We start from the raw sequence: 10,016 nt of genomic DNA on the forward strand, positions 1-10,016 counted from the left end.
CCATTTACGTTCCCTATTTTTCGCCGTTCTAGCCTACATAAATATTTATGTAGGCTATTAAGGCGAAAAAAAGGGGAATGCAAATAGCACCCACTACGCTATTTGTGTTCCCCCTTTTTTTCGCCGTAATAGCCTATGTAAATATTTACGTAGGTTAGAACGGCAAAAAATAGGGAACGCAAATGGTGGCCGCCGTAGCCATCGGCATTTGCATACGCTGGGTTTTGGTGGGGGGGTTAGCCGTGATAGGCTACGTAAATACTTATGTAGCCTATCACAGCTGCAAGGATGCCCCTCCCCCTGGAATCATCGATGGGGGGGGAGGTGATCCGATCCTCCCCCACAGAATCCTCAATGGCCGGCTCTGCTCCGCGGCAGCTCTGCAGAGCAGCCGACCAGGCCGGGACCGTCCGCAGCCAGATTTCCGGCCGCGGACTGGCTGGTGCAGACACAAAAGGTGGCCGCCGTATCAGGGAGCCATGATAGGCTACGTAAGTCTTTACATAGCCTATCATGTCTGGGTAAAAAAAACAAACGGCGTACGCAAGTGGCGGCAGCTACGGTGGCCACCATTTGCGTTCCTTATTTTTTGCCATTTTAATCTACGTAAATATTTACGTAGACTATTACAGCGAAGAAAAAGGGGAATGCAAATATTGTAGTGGGCACTATTTGCATTCCTTTTCTATTCACCGTTTTAGCCTACGTAAATATTTACGTTGGCTAAAACAGTGAAATAAAAAAGGAACACACATGGTGGCCGCCGTAGCCACCGCCACTTGCGTACACAGTTGTTGTTGTTGTTTTGCCCAGTCTTTACGTAGCCTATCACGTCTGGGTAAAAAAAAAGAGACCAGACTGCAAATGGCAGCCGCGGCAGCCGGTCGAAAGACCAGCTGCCACCGAAGCCGCCACTGGAGCTGCTGCCGTCCGGAACATCCACCCCAGGTAAGTCTCATCCTGGGGGGGATCCGCGGGGGGGCGGGGGGGGCAGGCCATTCCGCCACGGATTTCAGGGGTACAAATGCCAGTGCATTCAGCCTCACTGAAATCCGTGGCGGAATTCTCCGCCATCCTTAGGGGACTGGAAACAAAGCCTTATGAAGAGAGACTGAAAGAACTGGGCATGTTTAGCCTTGAGAAGAGAAGACTGAGGGGAGATAGGATAGCGCTCTTCAAGTACTTAAAAGGTGGTCACAGAGAGGTAGGCCAGGATCTCTTCTTGATCATCCCAGAGTGCAGGACACAGAATAATGGGCTCTAGTTCCAGGAAGCCAGATTCTGGCTGAACATCAGGAAAAACGTCCTGACTGTTAGAGCAACACGACAATGGAACCAATGACCTAGGGAGGTGGTGGGCTCTCCCACACTGGAGGCATTCAACATGAAGCTGGACAGCCATCTGTCAGGGATGCTCTGACTTGGATTCCTGCACTGAGCAGGGGGTTGGACTCGATGGTCTTGTAGGCCCCTTCCAACCCTGCTATTCTATGATTCTATGAACCTGCCTGGGTATTAAAATCAGCAGAAGAAGCCCTTTTGAGCACGCTCTTACCTACAGAAGCCTGTTTGTCAGGCACACATGAAAGGCCTTTCTCCAGTGTTACCCAAAAACTGTGGAATGTGCTCCCTAAAGAACCACAGTTGACCCCCACTCTCTTGGCTGTTAGAAAGGGAGTGAAGACTCGTCTTTTCAATTTAGCTTTTTAAAAATGTGCAGTTTAAATGCTTTTACTTTTTAAAATCTTCTTGTTTTTGTCGTTCTGAGGTTTTATGTTTTAAAATTGTACACTGCTTTGATGGCTTTTTATCAGATATGGCAGTATATCAAAGTTAATAATAAAACAGATAATAAATTATACTGTATAGTTCACACACAGCTCCTCAGATGCCGTTGCTCTTTGGTATCATCATCACTATCATGTCTTAGGCACTGACAAGATTCCATGTGATGGTTACAGGTTGGACCCAGGGTTGCTGTGAGCAAGAAAGGGAGAAATGTTGAATCCCACATTTTTGGAAATGATCTGGAGATCTTGAAAGCTTGAACATTTTTGGTGAACTTTTGTTGGCCAAAGTTCTTATGGGTGCTCACGCAGACACCTTGTCCCCTCCCTCTGGCTAGAGTGGGATGGAATCCAGATGAGTAATCTCTTCTGACCATCACACCTGACCAGGTTACTGAGGGAGCAATTCTTTGGCCCCTAGACATTGTCTGAGGGGCCATAGGATACTAGAGATTCCCCCTTCCAAGGTCAGATCCAGTGCTCCGATGTTGGAAGGGGGAGTCAGATATCTGACCCCCCCCAACCCCTCACAGCTAGCACAGAAAGAACCATGCTGGCTGGCCTCCAAGGTCGGGACAACAACCTTGGAGAGGGGGAAAAGGGGGCGTTCCAGTGGGCAGGGAGGAGAGGAGACCAGAGAGGCCAGGATACAAGCTATCCTGAGTTTCTTCCAGTCTCCTCCCCTCCCCTTGAAGCACGGTCACTAGACAGGCAAAAAACCAATCTAACAAAAAATGCAGGGTGGGAAGGCAGGGAGGCGAAGATAATCTCTGCTGCTCCTGCAGCCCACAACTGGTTGATCAGAAGCCTCCCAAGTTCAAGGGCTTCCAATCATTGAGGTCTTTTGTGCTGTTATTGTCCTAGGTCTTTTGTCCAGTTACTGCCTCAGGGCAACAACCCACATTGGCATAAGCCCTGTTCACAGAAATCTGATAAGAAACCCATAACTTACCTACTTTTTCCCTGCCCCAAGCCCACCTCTTCTTTTTTTTTTTGCCTGATTCCCCTCACAGTCTTTCCTTTTCTCTCTCCCCCACAATTTTTTATTCCATGTAAAAATAGAATAATCGAGTTGGAATGTGTCTTGTAGGACATCTTATCCAACCCCAATGCTTGATGCAGGGAGGGAGGGAAGGAAGAGAAAGAAAGAAAGAAAAAGAAAAAGAAAGAAAGAAAGAAAGAAGCCATGGTGTCACTGGCGCAACACATTTTAGATCAGCACTTTTGGGTCTTGACACACCAGTAGCAGACCAAAGGTATCTCTATTATCTTTTTTATACATCATAGTTCATGACTGCAAACCATATAGAATTCAGCTTGGATAGTTAAGAAAATGAAAACATGCAAAGGCACCATGGCCACTAGATATGAGACTAACTTTCCTGATCTCTAGCTCAAAGTGCTATTTAATCCTTCATGGCTATTTAATTTCTAGGGCTCTAATGCCAAAGAAAAGTATTTGTGATGTAAACGTTGTTGCAAACAACACAACTGAGAATTCAATTACCAGACCAAGTGATTGATGTACATACCAGTCCCCTGCCCTGCTCCGCAAAAAATAATTATGGTTAAGAAAACTAACAGAGCAAACAAACAAATAATTTAATGCAGAGAAAAGGATGGAAATAATACCAAAAGGAGCAGGTAGATCAATGCCTTGATTTTGGATACTTAATTTTCCCATAATTATCTCAGTTTTAAAAGGAAAATCATAACGTGTTTCAGAGACTACTTTTTAGACCTGAAATCCTTCTACATAAAAACTTAATGAAAGGTAGGAGTGTTTAGTCTAGAGGGAAAATTAGTCAAACAAGACAAAATAACCCAGGAATAGAAAGGGCATAGAATCACAGTGGTGGAAGGGACCCATATGGGTCTTCCAGCAGAGCTTATGTGTTTCAAGATAGGATAGCTTATACTATGTGCAACCTTCCAAAATTGGGCTGGAAGTATGTGTTAAATGTTGTTTGTGTAATGTGAGTAGGAACTAAAGTAATTTAGAAATCGTATGTGGAGAATCAGTTCTGGGAAAGATTAGCTGGTAAAGGAAGCTAAGGAGTATCTGACTACTTTCAGTTTTGTGTATAGCTTGATAGCAGAACACTGCTAAGTAAAGCCTGTTCCTTGTAAATCATACTCTGTGGTTCATTATATAATCTTGCAAATACTATAGTTTGTTTAACTTTAAATTGCCTGTGCACTATGTCATTTTTAGGCCAAAGCCTTGTGTGGAGTTCCCTACAACTGCCATGCTAATAGTTCAGTTAGGGTGGCCACTTACACATTGCCAAACAAGAGGAAGTGCATCATCACAAAGAGGATGTCGATTTGCATAAAATTTGAACATGCTAATTTATACCTCTAGATGCAAATCTAGAAATAATTTGTTGTTGTTGTTCAGTCGTTAAGTCGTGTCTGACTCTTCGTGACCCCATGGACCATAGCACGCCAGGCCTTCCTGTCCTCCGCTCTCTCCCGGAGTGTGCTCAAGTTCATATTCATTGCATTGGTGATGCTATCTAGCCATCTCATCCTCTGCTGTCCCCTTCTCCTTTTGCCTTCGATCTTTCCCAGCATCAGGGTCTTTTCCAGTGACTTTTATCTTGGCATTAGGGGCCAAAATATTTGAGCTTGAGCTTCAGTATCTGTCCTTCCAATGAGCAGTCAGGGTTGATTTCTTTTAGGATTGACTGTTTTGACCTCCTTGTAGTCCAGGGGACTCATAAGGGTCTTCTCCAGCACCACAGTTCGAAAGCATCAATTCTTCGGCGCTCAGCCTTCCTTATAGTCCAGCTCTCACAGCCATACATTACTACTGGGAAAACCATAGCTTTGATTAGATGGACCTTTGTCAGCAAGGTGATGTCTCTGCTTCTTACTAAGCTGTCTAGGTGTGCCATAGCTTTCCTCCTAAGGAGCAAGCGTCTTTTAATTTCATGGCTACAGTCACCGTCTGCAGTGATCTTGGAGCCCAAGAAAGTAAAATCTGTCACTGCTTCCATTTCTTCCCCTTCTATATGCCAGGAAGTGATGGGGCCAGATGCCATGATCTTCGTTTTTTTAATGCTGAGTTTCAAACCAGCTTTTGCACTCTCCACTTTCACCCTCAATAAGAGGCTCTTTAGATCCTCTTCGCTTTCTGCCATTAGGGTGGTATTGTCTGTGTATCTGAGGTTGTTGATAATTCTCCTGGCAATCTTAATTCTGACCTGTAATTCATCCAACTCGGCGTTTCTCATGATGTACTCTGCATATAAGTTAAATAAGCAGGGCGACAATATATAGCCTTGTCGTACTCCTTTCCCAGTTTTGAACCAATCGGTTGTTCCATGTCTGGTTCTTACTGTTGCTTCTTGACCCTCGTACAGGTTTCTCAGGAGACAGGCAACGTGGTCTGGTACTCCTAGCTGTTTAAGACTTTGCCACAGTTAGTTGTGATCCACACAATCAAAGGCTTTAGCGTAGTCAATGAAGCAGAAATAGAGACGTTTTTCTGGAATTCTCTTGCTTTCTCCATGATCCAGCGAATGTTGGCGATTTGATCTCTAGTTCCTCTGTCTCTTCGGAACCCAGCTTGTACTTCCGGTAGTTCTCGGTTCACATACTGCTGAAGCCTAGCTTGTAGGATTTTGAGCATCACCTTGCTGGCTTGTGAAATGAGCACAATTGTGCAGTAGTTTGAACACTCTTTGGCATTGCCCTTCTTTGGAAGTGGAATGTAAACTGACCTTTTCCAGTCTTGTGGCCACTGTTGAGTGTTCCAAATGTGTTGGCATATTGAGTGCAGCACTTTAACAGCATCATCTTTTAGGATTTTAAATAGCTCAGCTGGAATACTGTCATCTCTGCCAGATTTGTTGTTAGTAATGCTTCCTAAGGCCCACTTGACTTCACACTGGAGGATGTCCGGCTCAAGTTCAGTGACCGCACTATCATGGCTATCAGGGACATTCAGATCTTTCCTGTATAGTTCTTCTGTGTATTCTTGCCACCTCTTCTTAATCTCATCTGCTTCTGTTAGGTCCCTGCCTTCTTTGTCCTTTATCATGCCCGTCTTTGCACAAAACGTTCCCTTGAGATCTCCGATTTTCTTGAAAAGATCTCTAGTCTTTCCCATTCTATTGTTTTCCTCGGTTTCTTTGCATTGTTCATTTAAGAAGGCCTTCTTGTCTCTCCTTGCTATTCTCTGGAACTCTGCATTCAGTTGGGTATATCTTCCCCTTTCTCCCTTGCTTTTCGCTTCCCTTCTTTCCTCAGCTACTTGTAAAGCCTCATCAGACATCCACTTGGCTTTCTTGCGTTTCTTTTTCTTTGGGATGGATTGAGTTGCTGCCTCCTGAACAATGTTATGAACCTCCGTCCATAGTTCCTCATGCATTCTGTCTATCAGGTCTAATCCCTTAAATCTATTCCTCACCTTCACTGTATATTCATAAGGGATATGATTTAGGTCATACCTGAATGGTTTAGTGGTTTTCCCTATGTTCTTCAATTTAAGCCGAAATGTTGCAACAAGAAGCTCATGATCTGAGCCACAGTCAGCTCCAGGTCTTGTTTTTACTGACTGTGTAGAGCTTCTCCATCTTTGGCTGCAAAGTACATAATCAATCTGATTTCAGTATTGACCATCTGGTGATGTGCATGTGTAGAGTCGCCTCTTGTGCTGTTGGAAAAGAGTGTTTGCTATGATCAGCGTGTTCTCTTGGCAAAACTCTATTAGCCTTTGTCCTGCTTCATTTTGTACACCAAGGCCATGCTTGCCTGTTATCCCAGTGATTTCCTGACTTCCTACTTTGGCATTCCAATCCCCTATGATGAAAAGGACATCTTTTTTTGGTGTTAGTTCTAGAAGGTGTTGTAGGTCTTCATAGAACCGATCAACCTCAGCTTCTTCGGCCTCAGTGGTTGGGGCATAGACTTGAATTACTGTGATGTTGAATGGTTTGCCTTGGATTCATACTGAGATCATTCTATCGTTTTTGTGATTGTACCCCAGTACTGCTTTTCCCACCCTTTTATTGACTACGAGTGCTACTCCATTTCTTCTAAGGGATTCTTGCCCACAGTACTAGATATAATGGTCACCTGAATTAAATTCGCCCATGCCTGTCCATTTTAGTTCGCTGATTCCCACGATGTCCATGTTCAATCTTGTCATCTCGTGTTTGACTACCTCAGCTTACCTTGATTCATTGACCTTACCTTCCAGGTTCCTAAACAATATTGTTCTTTACAGCATTGGATTTTCTTTTCACCACCAGACACATCCACAGCTGAGTGTCCTTTCGTCTTTGGCCCAGCCGCTTCACTCTTTCTGGTGCTACTTGGAAATTCCCTCTGCTCTTCCCCAGTAGTATATTGGACACCTTCCGACCTGAGGGGCTCATCTTCCGGCGTCATCTCTTTTAGCCTTGTGATACGTTCCATGGAGTTTTCTTGGCAAGAATACTGGAGTAGGTTGCCATTTCCTTCTCCAGTGGACCACATTTTGTCAGAACTCTCCGCCATGACCTGTCCATCTTGGGTGGCCCTGCACAGCATAACTAATGGCTTCACTGAGTTATGCAAGCCCCTTCACCACAACAAGGTAGTGATCCATGAAGGGGGGAAATAATTACTATAATTTAAATAGAAATACAATACATTTCACCATAGTGGGGAAGGCTGTGACCAGGTGACCATGGCCTATTTCCCTTGCTACGATCATGCGAACTGGCTCAAAGAATGACTGGCCCAAGTCACCCAGTGAGCTTCATGGCTGAGTGGGGATTTGAACCTAGGTCTCCCCATTCCTGGCCCAATACTCTACCCACTGTACCACCCTGGCTGGCTGTCAAGGTGGATAGAGCGATATGCCAGCAATAGGTGGATGAAGCTGCACTGATAGCCCATAGGATGTAACTCAAGAGGAACTCTTGTTGTATAGAACAGAGCATTTCTCCAGCTCTGGATCAGCGGTAAGTGCAGGGTTGACTCTGGGCAAAGGAATGAGGCTTCCCTGCCCTGGTGCTGATAGCTTAGTATTTGATCCTACAGCAGCCTGTTGCAGCCACTGGTGAATCATTATTTATCTGAGTTATTGTGATTGCATATTAAGTTAGAAGTACTTTAATGGCTTATTCCTAATATGGACATGTAAAAGATCCATCTTTTACATGTCCAGGGGCCGCGGTGGCTTAGTGGTTAAGACGCTGAACTGCAGACCAGAAGGTCGGCAGGACAGCAATTGTCCTTCAGTCCCAGCTCCTGCCAACCTAGCAGTTTGAAAGCAAGAAATTGCAAGTAGATAAATAGGTACCGCTTCGGCGGGAAGGTAACAGCATTCCGTGCACCTCGGTGTTCAGTCATGCCGGCCACATGACCACGGAAGTGTCTTCGGACAGCGCTGGCTCTTCGGCTTAGAAACGGGGATGAGCACCGCACCCTAGAGTTGGACACGACTGGTTGGGGACACCTTTACCTTTACCTTTTTTTAAAAGATCCATCACAGATTTGCATGGGCAGAGTCAGCTGCTTGTATTCCTTTCTCCTCGTCATTGCACAGAGCTGCAAGCAACTGAGAGAAGAAATGCTGTTTTGTTACTTAATCGGTGGTGCCAATAAATATATAATAAAGAAAGTCTGTGAAATAATCTGAAAGTTGCAGATGAAACAGCCAAAGAGCATGTTATATATCTGTACTCAAATTCTTAACAAAAGGTCATTCTGAGACACTTAAGGAATGGGGCGTGGGCTCTGTGCTCCGTACGGCTGTCTGGAAACAATCCCTTCTCATCCGCCTGACATGGAGGGCTTCTCTGTGGTTACATGGTTGCTAACCAGCCGCTGGCTGATTTCCATCTCTGGGTGCAATTCAAAGTGCTGGTTGTTACTTATAAAGCCCTAAAATCTGTCTAGCTGTGGAGCGGTATATAAATGTTGTAAATAAAATAAAACAGCTCAGGATTAAGTTATTTAATCCCCTTGCCCTTCCCGACATGGAACTTGGGAGTGTCCCCACATGACCTCACGTATTCACGAATGCATAAGGGCAGTGGGGTTGCACCCACCAGCCACACTCCCCTTTCCCTGATGCACCCACCCATCCACCCCAGCTTCTACACCAGCATGAAGGGGCTGTGCACACATACAGATGCATGTGCATAAGGGTCCACCACAAGAGGCAGATTTGGGGATGATCAGGTTCACACAGCTGCTGAACATGCAACCAGTGGGGAACAAACACCTACTTGCCTTGCATGGGGAAGGCAAAAGCTACTCAGATATGCCCTTTGCATGGCACAGAGATAATGCTTATCTCCATGTCATGTTTCTGGCCAGCTGCCACAGTTATCCATGCTGCAATCACATCTAGGTTAGACTACTGTAATGCACTGTACGTGGGGCTGCCTTTGATGACTCCATTGCGACTGGTTCACAATGCTGTGCCAATGCCAAGATTGTGAATGTGTTACAGTTAACACATTATGCTGACTGTCTTCTACCATACGAACCTGTCTATTCAGATCTCTATCAAGAGGCCCTTCTCTTGGTTTTCCCGACTGCCCAGGTCATATCCATAATCAAAATGAAGTTGTGTACACCGACGTTATTGCTCCAATGCTCCCCACTGAAGACACATCCTCTGTATTTCAGTATAGTTGATTATACCATCCTAACAGCTATAAGATTGCTATCAGACCAGAAAATGGCCTTTCTTGTTCATGTGCCTTTAATAGCAGCTTCACTAGCAGAAGTTGGCAGGTGAAACTTTTCATGACATTCACAGAGGTTTTATCACTGGCTAACACCCTATATATCAAGCAGCTGTTAAAGATGCGGAAACAGGAGCTATTAAAAAAAAAAAAAGGCAGCCGTAGAACTAGTGATGAAATTATCACAAGAATTCAAAACTAGGGCTGTGCAAGGATTCAGCCATCTGAATCCTGCTTTGGGCCCCCCCGATGCCCCCACACAAACCCCCAGCTCCTTACCTGGGCCGCCACCTTCTCTTCCTCTGCCACTGCTATCGCTGCCTCCTCCACCACCATCGCCTCCGCCACCACCATTGCCACTGCCCTCACTGCCCACCTCCACCAGCTCGTGAGCCCTGGACACACGCCGGCTCTCGTTGCAGGGTGTCGCCATTTTAAAAATGGCAACTCCTGCCAAAAACAGCCAACTTGCATCCAGGGCTCAGGAGCTGGTGGCGGGCAGCGATGGTGGCGGCAGTGATAGGGGTGATTGCGA

Source organism: Heloderma suspectum, chromosome 1, assembly GCF_057233095.1.
Source record: "Heloderma suspectum isolate Gila_16-S chromosome 1, 16-S_ref, whole genome shotgun sequence".
Taxonomy (NCBI): Eukaryota; Metazoa; Chordata; class Lepidosauria; order Squamata; family Helodermatidae; genus Heloderma; species Heloderma suspectum.